Source organism: Hippichthys cyanospilos, chromosome 7 (genome assembly GCF_059441005.1).
Source record: "Hippichthys cyanospilos isolate Australia breed blue-spotted pipefish chromosome 7, RoL_Hcya_1.0, whole genome shotgun sequence".
NCBI lineage: Eukaryota > Metazoa > Chordata > Actinopteri > Syngnathiformes > Syngnathidae > Hippichthys > Hippichthys cyanospilos.
Window position 1 is genome coordinate 9,337,363 of NC_142375.1, and position 24,078 is coordinate 9,361,440.

Consider the following 24,078-nt stretch of genomic DNA (forward strand, 5'->3'; position numbering starts at 1 on the left):
CCATTCACTTCCACATTCACAACTACAGACACTTGACGACGGTTCAATTGAGGACCAAAAAATGTACATTATTCGTTGTGGATGATTTTTCATTTGTATGTCAGAATGGACAGATGTTTGATGATACAACCCATTGTGATGGTGTTGTAAAAGTTATTTCAGGCTGAATTGACCACCACTCTTACAAGTGTTTGGCCAGGACAATGGTCTAGATGAGCACCGAAGGTAAAAAGCAAACGTAATTGCAGCAGTAAGATGCCATTTAATTCTTTACATATAGCTCTTGAAAGAGGTTGCAAACTGGTCATATGAGAAACAGCATCACACCATGTTCATCCCCCACAGTGACAATTTCTATGTAAACCAGGTAACAAGCGCTACTTGACCAATTACAGGCACAATGATAGACCGACCCACTATTTTTCCCCCCAGTGCTGTCATGGCTACCTCTACAACAGATGGACGTCAAGACTGGTTGGTAGGTCACTCAAGGTGGGCAATGTGAGTACATAATTACAGCTTGGGAACATTTGCCCTTTGCAAATTGTATGAAATGCATAGTGGCTAATTGGGCCACTTTGGCATTTGAGAAGTTCAACAGGTCATCTTTTATGTGACGGCCATTATCAGTGATGTGATAAGAGTGAGAAGCCCACTCATGTTACTCTGCTTCTTTGGCCACGTCCATAGAAAAAACTGTCACTGGGTCAAGTTGACAAAGACCCAACATGGTTCAAAAATTACCGCTACAGTTTGAGTCAAGTAAACCGTTTATACATCGGTCATGTGGTATGAAATTGAAAATCACAGACATATCTGCTGTCAATGTCATATAAATACAGGGAAGTAGAGGTTTACTATCAATGTCTCACAAAATGTGATTGGATTCCAGAGAGAAAAATACATTGATCCATCACTCACAACATAAATCACATACACTATTTACAAACTGATGATTTCTGTTTTTCTTTTCTCTTAAGCTTACAAAGGCTGAATAGTTTTAATTAAATACATATTTGTACTTCATTTACAGGAATTCGACTCCAACCTACATCTGTGAAATCCAAAGCATTTACATCTACGTACTGTATCTGTTTTCTACAGTAGTTGTCCTAATTGGACCATAGATGAGATGATGGGATGTTGCCTCTTAGTGAGCCTAACTCCAATACATTTGTGTTTTTGTGGAAGAAACAAACATGGAGTAACTCAGAGGCAATAAAAAGCCATTCTTTTGGAGGAAGAGAGAAATCATTTCTTTATTACTGTAGTGAGTAACATTGTCATGTTTTAACCACGGTAGAATGTGGAACTCACGTACATTTGCAAGAGCACCTGAATTGTTCTTCCTGGTTTCGATCCGGGTAACACAATTAACATAACGCCCCCCCTTTCACTCGCATGTAAATGTATATACTGTATTCAGAGTGTTTTGGAAAGACAACATTTTGAACTAACCTATGCCTAAATCAAATATTGACTGCATGTAAACAGAGAACTGCGCAAGCCTGTTTTGCATTCTGAGGCTCCTCGTTCAATGTGTTGCACCACAGATTTTTTGTAGCCCCCTGCAAAGATGGCGTGTCAGTCAAAAAAGACCTAGGCTTCATCAGAAAGGACATGGGTGAGAATAGAGCCAAAAAAATGGACGTATACTGAGAAGTAGGGCTCACTCCCATTCATTTGAATATAACTAGCATTATACATACTCATCTTGCATATATTTTTACCACAAGCTTCACAATTTCATCCACAAATACTTATGCAATTATAAATATGGTTCAGTGGTGTTGTGAAATACACTATTGACATACTATATTGGCTGTACTATGCATTTCGATTGTTTAAAATTTGCGACATCGCCAAATCACATCAACTGTGATTCACTCGTGAATCTTGTGGCAGAATACCACAAACTACATGAGTGTTGATCGGAGTTCCATCACATCATTCAGTGAGCAGCCCTAAAAGCATTGTTTTGGAATGTGGGAGGGATCTTGAGTAATCAGTGACAGCTCACAAAAGTATAGGAAGCACATTACATTATAAAATTATAATAGTAAAATGATTCATATTGGACCCTTGTTTTATTACTACTTTACCACGTAAGTAAGTCCACCTCTTCTGAACCTCTTTAGACATGCTAACCCCTCAGATACCTCACAGTTCACAGTGGGACAAGAATGTGCTAAATCCTCCTCAGGCAGAGGAGTCGTCCCAGCAGCCGACGTCAGACTCCATTCTCGTATAGACTGATAAATCTCTCCCCTTGTATATGCAACCTTACATTAAGTAAAGGTAGCTCCATCTGCTCCCTATTAATTCCCCAGCAGGCGACTTATCACCACAACCCCATGACCTCTTGTGCCTCCGCCGTCCTCTCCTTTTCGTTCCTCTTCACTACCCCCACTCGCACATTCCAAATCCCCGTTCACCTCAGCCGCTGTACGTTTCATACATAATAGTTGAAGACGTTTTTTGACATTTTCTTTGACTCGGCTCTAAAATGCAGACTTATAATGCATTTTGCGACACACATTGTAATCTTGTACTCAATGTTTCAAAGCTAACCACCTCCCCCCATATGTACATACGTACGTTGTCTTCCATGAACAAGTCTGGTCCTCTAGGTCACTGGTAAATGAGAAGCAGCGCTTTAGGATTAGGAAGGAGATAGCTGAGGTTCAGGAGCCTTTCTCTGGCTTTGATTAGCTCCCTTACTTGATTAAATGCCCATCATTGTGAAAGAAAAAAAAAGGATGAGGGAAAAACAGGACAGGATAGGGGAGAAATAGATTTGAGGCCGTTTGTTTTCTCAGCTGGGGCTAGTTCAAGTGGCCGTCTTTTAGAGCACTCTTGCCCGGGTCCGCTCACAAACACACATTCAAATGTACCGGGAAGGACAGAATAATTTAGAAGATTCTCAGTCTCAATCTCATCCCTCAGACTTTTGTTTACCCCTCATTTCTCATTGCCTTTTTCCAAACCGTGCTCTCCTCCAGCTTGGTCTGTCAGAGTAACCTGACTCCGGCGGCTTCTGACACGATCCAGACCGCTCGTAGCCCCTGCCCAACACTTTCACCACCAGAGCCAGACAGTAAAACAACCAGATTGCTTCCACATGTTTCCCCCTTTTTCTTTCTCCCAAGTGACGCGCACACACGTGCACACGCACGCACGTGCAAACACACACACACAGTTGTTGGCGAGCATCCTTTGCCACCATTATTGAAGCTGGACCCAGGAGCACAATTGCCAAAAGTCCAAAAGCAAGGTAAAGTGACCCATTCAATCCAGGAAAAGTGTTCTGGGGATAAATTGGGATTATGTAGTTTGTCATAAAACCTCATTACTATCTCCTATCGTCCTAAATTATCATGAACCTTGAACTTTTTTTGTCTAAATAGTTTTTAGTTTTTCAAACTCCATGGAAAATGATATAATGTATAAAATACATAAAAAGAGGTCAAAAGTTGTTGATTGGTTGATTGATTGATTGATTGACTGACTGATGTCTTAAGGCTGAAGTCTGATGTCTTTCTTGGCTGAAAAAAAACAACAGGGATAGAAGCAACATGAAGGAGATGCTTACAGTTGTTATTGTGAAATACTGTACAATGAAATCCACGACACACGTATCTGTCCGCAGCTTCATTAAATCTACCAAAATAGCACTTCACTACCTGCAGCACATATTAGATCTCGGCCTGATCTCAGCAGGTTTTAAATTGTGTGTGCCTCTTAATGACTTTATGTACATTTATTCTGTCCATTTGTTTTCTTAGACAAAGCAGATTTCTCGATGTAACGATGGATATACAGAAGCTGTATATCGTTGCCGGGATAAAAATCCGATTAGATAAATTCGATTAGATGTACAATTTTGTGCATATCATAGCGCTATGCAAAAACCTATTTTTCATTGCCAAATGGGATAATAAAATATAGAATACTAATGTTATATAATTAAATGATGCAGCATATCATTTTCATTAAAAAAAAAAAAAAATGTAAAATGTCCTAACCTAATGAGAACTGATGAGTGCATTGAAAGGGAATTGGATGTATAAGTACGAATGGTTTCGGAATTGCTGAACTCTTAACAATTCCCATTCCTACAGTGACTTGCAAAATTATTTGGCGACCTTTTCAACCTTTTTCCACATTTCAGGCTTCAACCATAATGATATAATATTTAATTTTTTTGCCAATCAACAAGTGGGACACAAACATGAAGTGAATTGAAATTCATTGGATGTTTTTAACTTTTTTAATAAAAAACTGAAAAGTGAGGTCTGCAATATTACCCGGCCCCCTCACATTAATACTTTGTAGCACTTTTGCTGCAATTACAGCTGCAAGTGGCTCTTGGTATATCTCTTTCAATTTCGCATATGAAGATACCAACATTCTTTGGGACTGTAGGGATGGTGTGTTCAGGGTGTTGAACTGTGTTGCTTTTACGCTTTAACATATAGATTAGCATTGAGGCCAAAATGTTTGATTTTGGTTTCATCTAACCAGAGCACCTGTATGGTATATAGAAGTTTATATAAAAATAAAAAAAAAAACATCTGTGGATACATTTTTTTAGGCCCTGATACACAAAGCTAAGAATTGTACATAATGGTTAAATATAGCCTTTAGTCAAATTCAGAAAAGTTAAAAAGTTAATGAAATGAAATAACGGAGAAGTTCAAATGATATGTCGAAAAATAATGCTTCTTGTACTAGCACCCTTTATAAAAAATGAATAACTAAATAATATTGATATGGTTTTTGGCAAAAATAATAAATTGACCATACTGTGACGTATGCGGTATTGACCCAAAGCCAGCGATATACGCAGATGCTGATTTTGGAACAGCGACCACAATTTGGCTCTCAGTTGCCCTGCCACCGCCCAAAGAGGCTCGACTGTTAGTCCTGATTTGGATCACGGGGGCCGATCACAGCTGACTCGTCACCAATCATTCACACTCAAATTCACATGCTGCAAGCATTTCTTTGAAATACAGCGGATCAGGAAAGTATTCACAAAGCGTCACTTTTTCCACATTTTGTCATGTTACAGCCTCATTACAAACTATATTAAATTAATCTCGTATCTAAAAAATCGACACACAATACCCCATTATGAGAGTGAAAATAAGTTTGGAGGAAGTACTGTACTCTGAATGTATTAAACATAGAAAACTAAGAAATCCCATGTGCAGTTTGTATTTATTTATGTTGTGCACTATCCACACTATTTTTAAGCACCATATGTTAAGGGACTGCTGTTTTGAGGAACAATACCCATTTGACATGACACCTGAGAGAGAAAGAGAGCCTTCCCTCTCTCATCTGTGCTTGGTTGCCTAGAGCCAACTTGGTCATTGTGCATGCCCAGGCACATTATCAACTTGCAATTAGCCTCTCAGTATTACTTGCCTAAATGAACCAGCTGGAGATACTGCAGGACTGCGCTACAGTGATTGCTTGCATATTCTTAAACCAGAGGTCCTCCTACAAGTAACCCTAATATGAATTTAATGTGAAATAATGAATCTGTTAGAGTTGTCTTCCTGAATAGGTTGCTGCAAGTTAATAAAACAATATTGTGATGGCTTGCGAAGGAGAACTCTGTGGACCGAGCTTTAGATTAGGCCCCTAATGGCTCTGAAGCCGGAGGCTAAATTGAAATGTAAAACCCTGAGTGAGACCCTAATTCACCCTTATCTGTGTGAGTGACGAGCCTGCCTCCCCTGAATAAGATTGGGGCCATCGAGTTGAATGAACTTCAATTTGCTTTGTTAGAGGTAGGTGTATACGCACGCGTGGACCCCGGACAAAGTATGGACATATAGAATGCGTGTTTGGAATGCGTCTGAATAAATAAGTGAAGTTCAAAGGCCGTCTTCTCTCGCTTCCTCCTCAGCTTTTTCAGGGCGAAGCAATTTGGGGTTGGGAGCACATACACAGCTGAAAATAAAGTAACGCAGTATGTCATATTTGAATCCATCCATCCATCATCTTCCGTGTCATCCAGAGTCAGGTTGCGAGAACAGCAGCTTTGGCCACTTGGTCCAGCTCCTCTGGGAGGATCCCCAGTCATTCCCAGGCCAACAGAGAGACGTGCGCAGACGTCTTATGAAAATTGCAATACATTCATCCGCCCAGCCATTTTCTAGAGCCGCTTATCGTATTAGGGTCGCAGACTTGCTGGTGCCTATCCCAACTATGTATGAGCAATAGGCGGCAGACACCCTGGACTGGTTGCCAGCCAATCGCAGGGCACAGAGGGAAGAACAAACTTTTGGAGTTGTTGATTAAATACATTTAGAAATACCGCTTCAAATATGATTTCCTAAGTTTGAATAAATCAAGCACTTATCGTTCAGTACTCTTTGTCTTCCGTTGGTTTGGGGGTACTTGGTGTGAAAAATAAATAAAAATAAAGGAATGTCTCCATTGGGTGCATAAGCAATTCATTTCCGAAGAAAAACAACCCATAAAGTATATCGGGCATCATTATCTTGTGCAGATGCGTTACTATTTTGGCCGATGAGCGTATGTACACGGAATCCATATTTTGTGTCAAATAACCTGAATATTTCCCTTTCATCATGCATGCGAGGGTTGCATTAAAAGACACAAACAACATCCCTCCCCTCTCCCATCCCTCTTATTACCTCAGTCAACAGGCCACTCGTCCACCTGTTCCCATTATGTTACCTCGGTGATCTCGCGCTCTCTTCTCCCCCGCCTCCTTCTTCTCATCCTTCTTGCTTCCTCCCCTCTCACCCTAATATCCTCCATTTCCTTTATCTCACTTCTTTTTACCAGCGCTAGTGCTTCCATTGCTGACCGTTCATTACCCGAATCAAATCTAGCAGCTGAATAGCCGCACACCACTACTGGATGAACTGTTTTATTTTTTTCATCAAATCCCCAGATTCATTTGCATATGCATTCAGTTAATTAGTGTGGGGGCGCAGGTGCGTGGTGATAATCATTATTAAACATGACAGTCACCTGTGACCACGCTGCCCTCCCCAACCCTGCGCCGCACTACTACACATATACTCAAACACACTACAATCATACACGCACACACTCACACACATGAAGCTCTCCTTCGCAACATCCAACCTCTTCACTGGAGCATGACAGGCTACTGATCGACGCCAGCGATGACAGTGTCATGTCCAGTTTTAGAAATTTGTCAAATAGTGTACTACGGCGTCCGTCGAAGTGATACTTATCTTCAGTCCTGGAGTTTCAGGATTCAGAACAGCCCCCCATTGTTCATAATGACCCACTGTAGTTAATAACACTATACAGTGGACCCTCGGGTTACGGCGTCACTGGCTTATGTTTTTTTCACGTTACGATGTGGATGTGGAGATTTTTTGTCCCCTCTTTAAGGCTTGTATCCGGCTTTACGAGTAACATCAACAACTGTCATGACCTATGGTGTTGGTTGTGTTTTTTTCCTCCCTCTTGAGGCATTTTTAGGTAATTGCTCTTGTTTTCTGTTGGCGTCAAATTGCCTCCGCTGCAACGCGTTACTACAACACTGGTCTGCTATTGGTCAGCGCACGGGGTCACAAAGATTGCTGCCTAAAGACTTGATCTCTTGCGAGAGTACTTGCAATTTTGTCTTTATTATGCATTTTAGTGCTTAATTCAAACTTGAATTTGTATTCCATGAGTCCCAAGATTGCTAGTGATGTTAAAGAGAGAAGTAAGAAGATGATTTATATGAAAACGAAGCTGGAGATAATCCAGAAAAACAAAGAAAGCTAAGATAGCCTAGCCTGTGCTACCCTTACTAGGGAATATGGCCATAACAAGCCGTAAATTAATCCTTTATATATTTTTTAGCTATGATGTTATTTAATTGTATGCATGTATATTATATATAAGTAGCACTCACTATACTATTATGATACCAATTTTTAATATGTATATACAATTTTTATGTTTTTAGCTGGTGTTTTACATGCATTAGCTGATTAACATAGGTTTGTATTGCCCACCATATGACAAATTCGCGTTATGATCCCAATTGTGGAACAGATTAATCTCGTAAACTGGGGGCCCACTGTACTATAATGATTATAAACAATGTTATCCTTATTAGTGAATCAATCTAAAGTAAAAGTATTTTACCATTCATACCAGCTGACATTCATATTGTATTTGATCAAAAATTATATTTCTTGTTGAATGTGCTTGCAAGATCAAGATCAGTGTTTATTGAACAGAAATCACTTAAAAGGGACAATGTGTAAAATTTAGACTGAAGTTTTAAAACCACATCTTAAATTTCAATGAGATTTGAATAAATGTGTCTTTCACGTGAGCATTTTTAAATATACCATCATAGTCTAGTTACTGATTATATTCCATGAGGAGCACTGCTTAGTTTGAGGCCATTGTGTTTCATTTAGCTATAGAAAGCTAAGGAGGAAAATTTTCACCAGCGCAAACCAAATTACCCAGCACATCACAGTTTGAGACTGTTATGGCCACATAGTAAGATTGCTGTCAAAATGACTAAAAATGTGCTTACATTATCCTTAAGATTATTGTTCCGTTCACATTCAATTTGGCCCTTTTTTCTGCTCTGCCCATGCGCAGCGCAAGTGACTCGCAAATCGACTTACTTTGCCTGGTAGCTTGGTGTGACGTCATCTCAGTTTGCATAATCAACTCAAATCCAAAGGAGAGATTCACGCAAAGACTTGAAGTCGTGTCTCGCGTGGTCATAATCATGCAAACAAGCGTTGTATTGAAAATACTTTACACTCGCAAGTTTTAAGTTCCTAATCTCAACACAATTTATAGTGGTACTCATACGAAAACAATTCAAACTCTACACAATTTAGACTATGAATTGTTAAACATGCATATGTTTTTATCTCAGCGATCTTACACCACCTTTACGTCACATATTTGTGTATTCATTTATTGCTACTTTTGATAATATCCAAAATTATTGTACTATTATATTTTTGATTACATAGTTAGGCAGTTATTTATAAAGTTGTAATTGCTGATTTCAATGGATCTTAGGGCACAAGTACTAGTTTTAAGTGCATATCCCAGTTGGCCAGAAGGATTTTGCCAGAATCCACATTATTCACTGCGGTACCTATATACACACATTGCTGAGGCTCTTGCCTTCCTGTGTGGGGTTTGCATTTTCTATGTGCTTATTTGCTTGTTTTTTTTTTCTAATGTTTTTTTTTCAAAGTTACCCCAGGTGCTCCTACTTTCTTTTTTGTTGTCGTATTCTGGTTTTTAATTGATTTTTGTTTTGTTTGGTTTCAAGTGTGGTCGTGTGATCTTGCTCTTCATGTCACGTTTAGTTTAATTGTGTTCACCAGTGGACGTAAACCTTGTGTTGACCAAATCAGCCTCTCAACCACGTGTTGGAACGGAACGTTGTCCATCGTTGTCTCATCAGTCACCTGCTATTGTTTATGTGGTCCTGTTTTTCACGATTTTCCGTGTCTAGATTCACTTTGCTGTAGGGATGGCAGTAATGAAGCAATGAAACGATCAAAACATTTGGAACGATTGATTCAAAGAGTGATTGGCTCTTTGGGAACGTTCAAGACATTTCCCACAGTGACATCTAGTGGCTAAATGTAAAATCTCTTATTCAAACAGAATGGGGTTGCAAACTTCGCCCAGTTAGGAAAGTAGCTATCATAAACAAATTGTTTGCTCAATTGCTAGAGTACAATACCATTTCAAATTAGAAGATTGTTATGTGGTTTGGATATTTTTTTTTGTTTGTTTTTTGTTTTTGTTTTTTTTTGCTTTTGAATGTTTTAGGTGTGTCAGCATGTAGACAAATGAATCAGACGAAGACACAGGAAATTACTATTTTATATAGAGTAAGTCGTAACTTATATATTATTTCTGTATATAGGTTGAACATGTTTGATGATTTGAGTTTTTTTTTTTTTTTGCTCTATTTTTTATTTTGAACGCATACAAAATTACACAGGAAGACACCTATATGGATGAATCATGGCATTATTTTAAAAAAACGGCATTTTTATTGCTGTCAATTTTGCGTTTTTACCTGCCCCGTCACAATTATTAATAGGCATGTTCATATTATTTATGATTAAATTTTAATAAAAGGATCATTGATTTCCTCCCACATTATACAATAAAACATGCACGGCAGGTGTTTTAGGCACGCTAAATTGTCCTTAGGTGTGATCGGACGTGAGATTTGTTTTTAAATAAAAAATCCAGAAATGAACAACACACAGGTGTTTTAGGAATACATTAAAATATTTGGAAGTAGAAAACAAACAAAGCATCACGTGGAACAAACGTATGCATAAAATATAGCTTGATCATGAGTTTTAAGTAACCATTATGTACATTTATCAAAGGGAGATTGTAGTTCCTATGTGATCTGTTTTGACTAGCAACCAGTACAGCGTATACCCCTAACAATCGCCCCAATTCAGCAGTGGTTGTCACGTGGTCGAATATAAATGATGTGTCTGTGTTTATTCAAATAAATGCATGAAAAACACCATAATTTACATACCATTCCCCATCTTGCATGCCATCCTGAAAGTAACTGGAACTTGGCACCAGTTCCGAATGCCCAATTAAGGTGAGGGACTTGAGGTGATATAGTACAGTACTGTAAAAGCAAAGATAAACAGTCCCATCTAGCGTCCATATTGAGTACTTGTCTGACGATTGAAATCCGTGTCTTCATGTCAAAGTGAAAAAATTAACCGCATTTTTTTTTTATGGAGCTCCCCTCATCCCTTGTCCCGTTCCAAATGTAACATGGTAGAAAATGACTATAAAACGTACAATTTGACAATATTTACCTTGGTTATATATATATATATATATATATATATATATATATATATATATATATATATATATATATATATATATATATATATATATATATATATATATATATATATATATTTTTTTTTTTTTTTCTTTCACTTTCACTTCACTTTTACTTTTTTTCTTTCACTATCTATCTATCTATCTATCTATCTATGTTTGTAGTATTGTATTAGTATGTAAAGAAATGCCACTACCTGTACTTATAATACAAATGGGCCATGCAACATGCTATTTTTTGAGTATGTAGCCCGCAAACAACAAAGTTTTGTCATCCTTGGTTCAGATAGTTACTTAAGACAGAGATGTGTATCAATTAATATCTTAGTAGCACCGATGTGTCAGTTATATTTCAACATCTACTCATCCTGAAATAAGGCGCAAGCTTTTGTTTTGCCAGTTTGTTGTTGCATCACTTGCAGAACTGTTACATTTTTAAATATCATGTATTAGTCAATCAGGCTACTTTCGCAATTTATTCGCATATAAAGGCATACAACTTTCTTCCTATATACATTCGCTCATGTTGTATATATTGATATCTACAATATATTTAATGAGTAAAGTATCTCATTGAGTTATAAGTATCTTAGTATTAGATAGCATCAACGTCATCATCATCATCAGGGCATCTTCATCATGCCAAGCATTACATCACCTTCACCAAGTGACTTGTACTTGTGAATCCATATCCGCTAGATGGCAGTAAGCCCATTTAACACCAGTGAGCTGATGAATCTCTGTGAAAGAAAACGGACCCTGCCCTCAAATGCCTGACATGGCACATCTAATGGCTGATGCTTCTTCTCTTATGCAAATCACCACAAGCATGACTTCAAAGGCCAACAGCAGAGTAGAAATCTCTTTGGCCTCAAAGTCACAGGGATTTTTGACAAGACTGTCATAAGTGGGAGTTTGGTGGTGATATACATTCCCTCTGCAAAATTATAGAAAGAAGACCAGTACAAGATCAACAGTTTTGCTTTTTGCTTTTATTTGCAGATATTTGACAGCATTGCTGCATTTTTAATGCAACATTTCAGTTGAGAAAAATATATTGTAATATTTTGTTAAAAATCATTTTCTGCATTGAACTGTATCAAACCTCTTCTTTTTCTCTTGCACATAAATCCTTTTTTACGCCCTTCACCTTGTGCACTTTTAATTTAATTAAGTGCATTTCCCCATCCAGATTTCTGACACACCCAGGGTATGTAAACTAGGAATGAAATCGTAAACAGCAAAGAGGCGTGATTCATTAACTTCCGAGGCTAGCTTTAAATCATGAAGAGGGGTGTTTTGATGAGACCAGTCAATGTCATTGAAATCTATGAAAAACACATAAAAAATTTTAAAATGACTTATATAAAGAATGCAGTGTATTGACTGCCATTAGGGATGTTTCAAGGAATGCATGTTTTATTTTCATTCTGTATGACGTCAGTCCCTCCACCACTCTATTTTCTGAGTTAAAGCAATACCGTTAACTCTTTCAGTGCTAGCCATCCAAAAAAGAAGAGAGCCGAGAGCCAATTTTGATCTAAGAGGGCCTCTATTTATGAAAATTTCACATTATGAAATGACTCCCAGAACTAATTAATTTGTAGGTAGAAGTGCCACCGTAATTTTACAATGAGCATAGAAGCAAATATGTTCATGCTTGTTAGTTTATGTTTCGTTACGCCATGGTAGTGGTGTCTGGACATTCAACTGTCAATTCCATGGGCTAACGCAACTGGGTACATCACTGAGGCCTTTATTTGACCCATTGTACCAAGTCATTCCCTTAAGTTATTTCTGGTCACCCTGAGCAAGCCTTTCAGTTTGCGTCAAGTACGTCGGAAATGCGGACACATTTTTAACTAGACAGCAAGAATTTTTGCAGCGGCGCTCAGCAGACATGTTGTGACGTACTGTGTCATTCATTAGTCACTAATGCAACAATTGTCGCATTATGATTATAATTATCCAAAGAGATGTACACTATAAGTACAATTTCTCGTGAATCAACAATCTACTACTGCAGAAATTTATTGATAATATGCTCTATATATTTGTGTTACTGTAAATTACACTGATTGCTATGTATTGTTGGCATTCGGTGATACATTTCACTTGTATTATTCTTATTCTTATTCTTATTCTTATTCTTATTCTTATTCTAAAATAACGATGGGAAAAAAATCCCAGGGCCCGTAACCTAATTTATGAATGGGAATACTTTAAACAATTTTCCCACCATCCTAGACTTATAAATAACTAATGAAGTTTTAATTTGTACAAAATAAATAAATACATGAATAAAAGAATCGGTAGTGAAAGGATTTAAAAAAAAACATTTGTCATTTACTGCTGGCGATCATGAGGGTTACTATAAAAGTTGCCTGATGCTTGCATCAGTTACGACTGAAAATGTGTGGATAAACATTTTTTTTGTTGTAGTTTTGTTGACGACTAAATAAGTGAAAACTAAAGAAGATAATACAGTATACAAAATAATATATGCAAACTCCAAATAGATTTACAAACACGTTACTCACATACAAGTAAATGAATGAACATACTGTCTCTACAGTACTAAATAATATTTTCCAAAGAATTGTGACGAACAATGCTCCCGATATGCTCAGAGTTGAACCAACTGGCACACATTTCATGTTTTCCCCATGCTATCAATTTAGCTGTTCACTTGTAACAGTTGATTTTCATTTTTTTCTCATGAATGTACTGAGAAATAATAATATTTTTCATTAATACTGCAATTTCCTATGAAATGACAATGTATCTTGTTTTACTCTTTTTTTAAATCTTATTTTATACTATAAATGATATGCAATTTATAGTTAGCTTAATAAATAGCAGTTGTCCACATGCTATTTTGTGGAAAAAGGCATCTTCTTTCCAAGTCAAAACTTAATAAATTTAAAAAAACAAAAATATACTCTGTCTCCTTTTGTTATTCTGTCTTGCAAATATGACCCACATAGTATGACGATTCTTTCAACTTCTATAGATTAAACCAGAAATCATTTTTAATTAATTGAACTGAGTCATTTTGTATCGAAAATCAAGACCTCAAAATTGGAATCGATTTACGAGACAACCAAAGATTCCCACCCCTACTAACCCCTACTGACGCACTTCCCACACTGGTCTATTGTTAAATTAAAGCTGTATGCTGTATGATGGTAATCAATCGTGTTCATCTCCTGAGCATTGCAAATCTGTCACACTGGGGCATGAGGCAAAGCTGTAAAACAGTCAGTCATTATCTCACCCTTCAGAGGTTTCACACTTTCAGAACATGCACACACAAACACACGCACCCATATACTTCAATATTTTTTACTCTGCATGCTGGTGCGGTATGTTCTCTGATCTTTTCTTAGCCCTCCACTTGGCCTGAGGCAGATTTTTATTATGATGCGCCATGGAGGTTACACCCTACTGGACTGGATCACACAAGTGGGGGATGGGAAAACGTTGCCTGTTTAATGCTAGTCGCTTTCACTAGAAGGCACAAGTAGTGTAGGTGAAAGGTAGGTCATATTCCCTGCTACACTTCAGACACACTCAATGGCCACAACATTGAGTAAACCTTCACAATCCATTGCGATCATTCGATCGAAACTTGACCCCCCATGAAGAGGGTTTGGTTGAAATTTTAACAAACGCGTCTTCCGATGAAACTACAGCTCACGTTGCACATCGGGAGTTGTTGCTTGAATCTACACGTGGACATACACACACACACAGACACACACAAATAGACATGGAGTCGGCACACAGGATATAGAGACCACAGACCTGACAGTCCTCCCACTCAATGCGGTGCATGTCCTAAGCAGTTAGCTGGAGGGGGTACTAGGCCAGTGATTCTTAACCATAGAACCACAGCACCAAGCACTAATGACAATGACTAGGTTGCATAATTATCTTAATGTCGTCCCTTTTTAAGTGATGCAACATTAAACATGTTCTTCATCTAAGATTTGTAATGGCGTGAGTTCAGATGATCTACTGTGGTCAGGAACTCCAGTAACTTGAAAGCCATATCCTGCCCGTTTTTGATGTCTCGCTATTTCAACGCACCTAAATCAATTTGTCTGGATCATTATCAGGCTTCCATGGAGCTTGCTGATAAGGTAGTTCAATTGAATCTGGTGTGTTGAAAGAGAGACACAGGAAGAGGGTGACATAAAAAAAAAAAAAGGCAGGAATTGGAGTTCTCACCCACTGTTACAATAGGTGGGTTAGGGTTAGGCATGTTGGGGATTGTGACAATCATTGTTTCATTTTGACTTAAATTAATAGTCTGAAGAAAATAGTCTCTTTTTTTTTTCTTTTTAGAACTTTTTAGAACTTTTCCATCTTTAGAAAATATAAAAACATGCAACATTTTACACACATTGTTTTGCACACATACGTATGTACACGATTCTAGCCTGTAGCCTCTCCTACTCTGCAACGAAGGTTCTGACAGCTCCCGCCCCATCTGACTTTACCTGGATGCATCTGGAGTGCAACCACCCAAATAACCCAGCCATGAAAATGAAAATCAATTATTATAGCGGGTTTGTTGCCCTTACATATTCTTCCAAGGTCTTCAGCTCAGCCCGACTGGCGATAACATTCAGATTTCCTGCCAGACACAAAGATGGAGATAAATAAAGCACTTATCCCCTTATCTCGTATCTGGCTGCAGTCAAAGAATAGCTGTTAACATGTTTAAAGAGCCAATTGGCTGAGAGGTGAATCGATTTTCTAATAGTTCTTGGACACAAATAACTCAACGTTTGCAGAAAATACACTAAAAGAAATTGTCATATCTACGCGGTGGTCAGGGCCCCTTTACACACCTTGGGGAAAATGTTGTTGATGGTAGGGATAGACATCGAAAACGGGTTCTTGTTGAGAAACACCACGTACGCCACGTCACATTGCGCCAAGCAAGTTAGCAACACAGTAGTAGTGCAGCATGGCTCCTTGCGGCAAACCCCCTGCAGTTTGGTCACGCTTTACAAGGGTGGATGAAAATAGCGCAACTGGCAAAGTCAACATGCGTGCATGCATGTTTTTTTATCCCCTCCTCAGTGCTCAGGCCAGTGGCAACTTCACCACGACCTCTCTTGACTTAGATCACTGTTGATGCCGTTTTTCCTCATCGCAGAGTGTGCTTTTGCTAACTGCTAGTGTGAAGGGAATGTCGTCTTTTTCATCTTATTTCTATGGCAACAAAGATAGCCAGTCTGACTCGCGCAAAGAACTAGAATGTGTTCCTTGTCAATCTACTACATGTCAGTAAAATAGGCAAATGTGATGAGAAGGCCAGCCAATGCTTAAAAATAAACTGTAAATAACCATAACAAACAACGTATTGTCTCGGACAGCCTTCGGTACGATTTTATTTTGAAGTTCCTTCCAAGAGGCTTTGTTGTTACAGTGCTCAACTTGAGAAACTTTTGATAGAAAATCTAATTTGAAAGGAAGAATGTTTGTTAGCGAGAGTAGTATATTGATGCCGTTTTGCATTTTAATGTCAGTCAAACGTCAGTTTTTTGCCCTGTTAATAACGCTGTTGGAATAGTCTCCATCAGCTGCAAGACTCATGAGATTGAAAAGACAAGATGATGGATGGATTGACGTTTTGTGGGCAGCTGGGATAGAGGATATTATAGAAACTTCATTCTACTCTGTGCACATGACAATAAACACTTTGAATCTTGAAGGGGGCAAGGCAGCCACAAGCTGGTTAGAAAATATCTATTATAAAACTCAGATTTAAAAATAATCGCCAATGTGCCTCATGTAATTTATATGCATGCATTTAACTATTGATCAGATGGGCAGTTGCACTAATGAAACCCAAAACAAGAATTATCATAAATACTGTCTTTGCAAAAATGATAATGTGCCATTTCACAGGAGAACGGTTTAACAGTGTTTAACATCTTAAGCACAATTTGCAAACAGACATTTGTTTGAATCACTTTTGAAGCACAGCCGCACTCTAAGTTATGGCTGCCGACGCAAACGTATGTGTAGACCAGAGGCTAAGTCACAAATACTGAAAAAGGAGTCATTAAAGGCACAAATAAACCTAATTTGATCATTCCTCTTTAAATTATATAAACAAACACATTAGATCCCATTAGATTGTTTTGATAGAATTTAGCAATTGGTATTCATCATTTTAACAGCTAATAAAAAGCTTATATTCATGTTTTCATGCACCGATTTCTTTTATAATTTGGGTTGTTAATTGTTTGTCGTAAAAAATGGCGCCTGTAGTTCTTGAGGTTCTTGTGTCAATCTCATCATGCAGAGTGTATTTTTGTTTTTGTTGCTGTTGTTGTTTTAACGAAGCTCGCCCAAAATTCTGAAAGTCTCTGAACGTGTCACACAACGAAACACATTCTTTTAAGCAGATATGTTTTATTTTGGAAAATTGCCATCTTTGATAATAAAGGCCATGACAGTAAGACTACTAAGCAATATATTCATTAATAGCAATATTAACTTTTATTGCATTTTTGCAGCAACTCAACTGCGTAGAGCAAAAAACACTGTTGCCTTTTGTTTGACTTGTATATCTGTCTTGTCAGTGTACAATTTCACTCACTGGAAACACACTGAATCAAAAAGCTGGTTTTTACTGAGATGCACTGCAGCATATTGCACCATTTGTGTGTGTGTGTGTGTGTGTGTGTGTGTGTGCGTTCAGTCTCTTAATGACTGCAAAGGTCAAGACGAGCAGCCCTGAATATGCTTACCTACCAAGATCTTCAGCAGATACATTGTGTTAGTGAGCATGGCTGACTGACAATCAATCACAGGTCACTTGGGAAACCACCTCTTTGTCATTCCAGTAAATAACAGAAGGAAAGAAGATCATCTTAATTACCGAATGGAGAAATGTTTTCTTAAACAATGTTTTGATATTGAATAAAAGCTCATTTTAAAGTGATAAATGTGTGATTCATATTACTCCTGTGCATAATACACACCCTCGATTTAGGTTCATATTTTTGGGGGGAAAACGTGTAATATTGTATAATGTGTATCTATATATGTACATCTGTTAGCCATTCTTCTTGGTATTAACTGGCTATGCCTATTGCATTCCAGAACTGCTGTGTGGTTTGTCTAATGAATAAATGTATAATACAGAATACATTACTCAACTATTACTTTTTTTATTGACCGTTTTTGGTTGAAATTGTGCACTTCTGTTCTTTGCTGAGTTAATGACTTCAGCGAGCACAAAAGTGGAAAGTGATGTGGATTAAGGGGAAATGTTATTGTCATTACCAATAAGGAGCTGAAGTTTTTGTATTAGAGCCAAATGATATTTATTTAGTTTACGGGCAATATGAGACAAAAGTCAGATTTGTTGTCAGTACCTAAGGTCAGATCCCTGGAGAGCTGTTCTCCAACTTGACTGAATGAAAAATACCTCTTCCAGGTAATGCGATTGTGACTGCAGTGTAAGAGAGTCGGCCTTGCTGCATGTAAATGTGAGCAGCGCAGTCAGAATGACTGACGATCTAATTCAGCAGGACCTCTGCACTGCATGTGTAATGATGCAGTGAAATTGTCACGTAACAATTGCACCCAAGCTCTTCATTTGTATCAGTTGAGAGGGTCTACAAGTAGAGTAGAATAATGTATACATATACACTATATGGACAAAAATGTAGGGTCATCTGACATTATACCTATATAAAATGAAACTGGAAGAAACCATATAACTTGATTTTTTTTTTCTCAGAGTGGGTCAATAACTTTTTGTTGTCCATTGATCCATAGGTCCCTAATTGGAGCCTCTTTGGTATAATTCACAGTTAAATTGTAGGTACAGTTTTCTTTCTAGACCAAGGATCACCAACCTTTTGGAAACTGCAATTTACTAATTTGGCACTGAGTAATAACCAATTCTGCTGGTTTCTTTGAAGATACCCATCATGTTAATAATTTCTCAAACGATTAAGGAACAGCTATAGTAAATATGAAAAACAAGTGTAATATGTCATATAAATGTAATCTATGTATAATTGTTTCTAAAATTCCTAGCAAATCACAATGTTCGATCACTTGTAAGCTATTTGCAGGCCTGCTGGCTACTCATGTACCTAGTGCGTGCGGGCTCCATTTTGGTGACCCCTGTTCTTGACCATTATGTTTTACAGTGGGGTATGCTGCAACAATATTAGCCTTCCCTTGATAGTTGGTATTCACAAATACATTTATTATTGCAACATTGTGTTGTAGTGACACCTTTACATAGTGTTTCGTTTTCATTTATATTTCTGTTTTGTCATTAGTGGTGGCTTTCCAACACAGAGAAAAAAAAATATTCCAGAGTTGCTTGATGAAACACAACCGTCAGCAAAAGAGCAAGTTAATTGGAGTCAGTCCAAAATACAAGATGAATTTACACCACCAAGTGCTTCTCCAACACCCCGCGCCCCTTTGAGAGCTGGAACAACCAAGTTCAATGCTGACTGATAACCAGCATCTCAGTCCTACTTAGAGCACAGCGCTCTCAAAGAAGGAGCAGGTAGTGTTGCTTTGAGAGTCCAAATGGCTCCTTCCACTGCAGTTTTCTCTCCTTAAGAATGGAGTTCCCCAACAACAGGGTTTACCAAATCAGAAGCACAAAAATGAATTGCAGTACAGGCACTTTGCATTAACACGTTGTTAAACAAATTTTGACTAATTTTAATGCTTTTGCTAAGTAGTGTAACACATCTGTTTTGTGACATTAATTATGGCCGTGTATTTCTCACCTTTGTCATCTTTGTCATTATTATGTATTTTCTAGTTTTTCATAGCGTCCTGCATTTATTTTCGTGACTGCTTTGCTTTATAGTGTTGTAGGGAATTGATGTTGCAGCAATTTCATAGGATTTGTTGAGTGATGTTCTCATAGTCAGTGTTGCGCAATACATACAATAAGTCCTTTCTATCAGGTTGTCAACCGTTTTGATGAAAAATTTGTTTTTTTACACTGCACTATTTCCATCCGTGTGGCAAGCAACATTTTGGAGTTTGAGAAGCAAGAAGAAAATGTGACATACACGTAAAGCCATGTAGACATAATTTCCGCTTTTTACGTTCTGCTGTCAATAAAACACATTGTATATGTCACTCACCATGAAAATAAAGTAATCCGTTTTCTCATATCTCCAAATGTGTGTTGTTGCATCAGTTTCACACTGTTTGTTTACCCCATTCAAATTAGGAACCCAAGGAAAGGGCAGCATAACACATTGGCTTTTTTCCCTGTCTTGTCTGCTTATATTTAAAGTGCATTGTGGCACATGTTAAAGGTACTTCAGATTTGAAAGACCAATAATTCTTGCAGTTTGAATATGCGCACAACACAAACCGATTGGGAAGTAACCTGAATGTGTTTATATGACCACATAACTGCGTCAGAAAAACGGTAGCTCAGGATACGTTTATTTGGGTGTTTGCCCCTGTTTAAACGGTATTTAAAACCTGTATATTGGGTTATTGACAGTATGAAAATGCAGCCATTGAAAGTTGTTACTTACTGACAATGCCACAGAAAAGCCAGACAATACAACACAATACCGTATAAAAAGGATTAGAAATTAAGACTGATATGTCTGTGCATCTATCTATCTATCTATCTATCTATCTATCTATCTATCTATCTATCTATCTATCTATCTATCTATCTATCTATCTATCTATCTATCTATCTATCTATCTATCTATCTATCTATCTATCTATCTATCTATCTATCTATCTATCTATCTATCTATCTATCCATCCATCCATCCATCCATCCATCCATCCATCCATCCATCCAACCAGACATGAACACATCAACTGATTGCTATTGCAATGTGTATTGTGCAGGATTCATAATAATTTATTGGTCATACATGAGATGTGAACAGCATGGCATGAATGTTGAACTGCATTTTCCTTGCATGAAATGTTCAGCCATATGTGTAGTAAAAACAGAAATAATACTAAACAGTATAATTAATAAAATATGGTGTTTTAGTAAACTGATCAGTTAAATCCTTGTTCAAATTAATGCAATATTTTTAGGCAACCAGGTGTGAGAGAAAACCAGTTTTAACATAATAACAATATTCCTATGCGATAGTTTTTCTTCATCTGACCAATGTATCTTGGACAGTTAAGGGAATGCGTCAGGGTTCATTGGTTATTTTCTGCTGTCTAATTCATGAGCATAACGAGTAATACGCCACCCGTCATCCCTGGTAAAAAAGCTATATATAGAAAGTTAAGTTGCAGCACACTGTCCATCTGAATGGATTGCTTGCAGACTCACACAGGGTTAATTGACCTGACTGCTGGACCGTGATTCACACTCTGCTCATTTAAGATCGTACGCACACCAGAACAGAGCAGTCGGCGAGACCAGCAGGCGCCGACGATAGCAAAATGATCTTCATGTTAGAATGTCATTTCCATGATTTTTCCATTTGGTGTATCAACACACAAGTACACTCTCTCAAGGACATACGTGCAACATTACAGATCTTGCGCATGTTTTATAGCAGCCGCAGCTTCTATACCTTTTTATCACTCACCATTACAATATGTAGGAGATTTTAGAGAAAAGGTAAGGAGAACCCACTTGACTTTCCATTTGAGTGCTGGCTTTTGTCTCAGTTGATGTATGAGTGCAAATGGTAGATAAAAATGATATACTACACAGCAGACGAAAAGGAGAAATGCTTGCTTAAGAAAAAATCAGACCAGAAAACTGGTAAGCGGAGATAAGAGATTAAAGCAACATGATCAAAGTGGAGAGAGAATGGATCTGAGGTAAGAAAGGGATGAGTAATGGTCATTTATGACTGCCATGTGGCCCTGATATCCATTAAGAGTGCTGTAATAAATGGCCGGTCCCAGGAAGTGACAACTCCTAGAGCTGGGGCAGATTAAGATGTGATCGAACCAGTCGACTGTTGCTGCCTGCGATGCTACAAAAACCTCACCACGTGACATTTGGACAGCATCGTAAATTTATGAACTGGTCCCTACCTTTTACCTTGTTTTATGTCCATCTGTCTTTGCTCTTTGTGTGCTTGTGGTTTTTGCTCTTTGCGTTCAGATGGTCCATTAGGGTGCATCTACTCTTGGGTCTGTATTTGAGTCTGTCACTATTTGAATGCATAAAATCCAAAAGAGAAGATGTTATGTTCAGTCCAGCAGAGGTGTACAGATTTATTGCTTCAAATGTGTTGATTATACATGCGGGGCTTGAGATTTGTTTTTCAAAGGTTATTGTATTTTCTTTATCTTGATTGGGTGGCCAGCTATCTGCAGTTTCCACGCAGATGACCTGAAGGAGAAAAAATGCTAAAATAGTGCAGCTGCCAAAAAATGTTGGAAGCCTTAAAATATTACGAGGAATATGCTGGGGCACCACAGCCTAGAGTAGTTTGATCCATGTGGTAAGGATTTGCGGAACAAAGAGCCAGGAATCAATGTATTTTTTAAAGCTTTGTTTTGTTCAACCAACTTTACTGAGCTATTGTGTATGATTGGATCAGATTTTATTCCTACTGAGAATTGAGGGGGTGAGGGGGTCATTTCATGGGGCAGCACTGTGGTTGACTGGTTAGCACGCCTGCCTCACAGCTCAGCGGTCCCGGGTTCAATTTCTTTGATAAATGTAAGGAAAACAATTATGTAACTCTACTTTGGATTAAATCCTGCCGATTGAGGTATTTCAAGACTCCGGGATGTCAACTGAAGATGTGTGCCAAGGACAATCTTTCATCCTGGTTGGGAGGCAGTTAATGACAGAGCTACATGAGAGCCAGAGGTTATCACAAGCACTTTGCTCCGGTCTGTCAGCCTCTTGTTTTATTAGTGTAATATGTGTTTTGGCCTTGATCCAGAGCAGAGAAGAGCAACTATAATACGATTATGAGTGAATCCAAACTTCATCACCTGTATACTGCAGCGTCAACAATAAAATGTTGAGGTAATCGGCAACGTAACGCGTGTGAGCAAGTGAGATTGAGTTAGACTACGAGAGAGAATATGTGCACTTTTTTTTCTTTTTCAATTACAACGTTGCACAGCAGTAGAGCGTAGAACCCTGGCCAACATGATTCATTCTGTGAACATGATCACCATAATACGTATTATTAGTTTTTGTAATTTGAATTGGTTAAGGTATCTGAATGGCCAGTAGATCCATCACATTTTCAATTTTTATTTAAATCATTGCTGAATTCAGCAGATTTTAAGGAGCAGGGGTGAATCACCTTCACTGTAATTTGACTCACTTAAGGTTTTCTGGTGTATCTGGCATGTTAATTTACTATTTTTACATACAGTATTCCTCCAGAACTCCGGTTTTATTACGACTCTGATATGGATACGATTATAGATACAACTTCCTGTGAGAAATTGAAGGTAGCTTTGTTGCTTGCGGTTTTCATTTCTTGTAGGGGTTCATAAATCGTTCTTCAAGCATTTGCTGGGATATTAGTTTTGAGTTATTGATAAAAATGAATTTTTTTCAGACCTGTCCAATCCATTTTTAAATTTATACCAAAACAACTTCCTTAGAGTCTTGACTCATTGTTCAAATTGTAATTGAAGTACATGAAAGTAAGAGTTTAGCAGATGATGTGCCCCGTTGCTAAGTTTGTTTTTTTTTAATTCCATCAAGTAAGCTTGCGCATCCCTTTGAAGGTGCTGCAGAATGACCCGTTCCCCGTCCCAAACGTCATTTTATGATAGAATTGCATAAATGGCCAAAGTGACCAATAAAAGTCGAAAACACCAATAATGTGAGCCTTTAGCACAACAATTTAACAGACACCAAATAGACGCACAGCAGTGCCAACACCGTACCAAAACAGCTGTGCATTTTGCATACTGTACAAACCTAATGTTTCTCACCCCATGGTAGTTCATCATGTCATTTGAACATTTGAGCTGTAGGTGAATAATACAAAATCATCATCAATTCCAGGGTGTTTCTTTTAACAAATCTATATCTACTTTTAATTGAATGTTTTCATTTGAGCGTTCAAGGTTTTTTTTTTTTTTTCAGGTATAGGAATGGTTAACATTTTGAAATGCCTTTAGAGTAATCATGCACTCAATAATCCATTCATCCATCCATCCATTTTAGCCGCTTATCCTCAACA

At 37.9% G+C, this 24,078-nt stretch overlaps 1 pseudogene; it reads left to right on the forward strand.

Annotated features, from left to right (window-relative positions):
- Positions 1-2,140: 2,140 nt before the first annotated feature.
- LOC148420951 (uncharacterized) overlaps positions 2,141-24,078 on the forward strand; it is a 40,953-nt pseudogene continuing 19,015 nt past the window's right edge.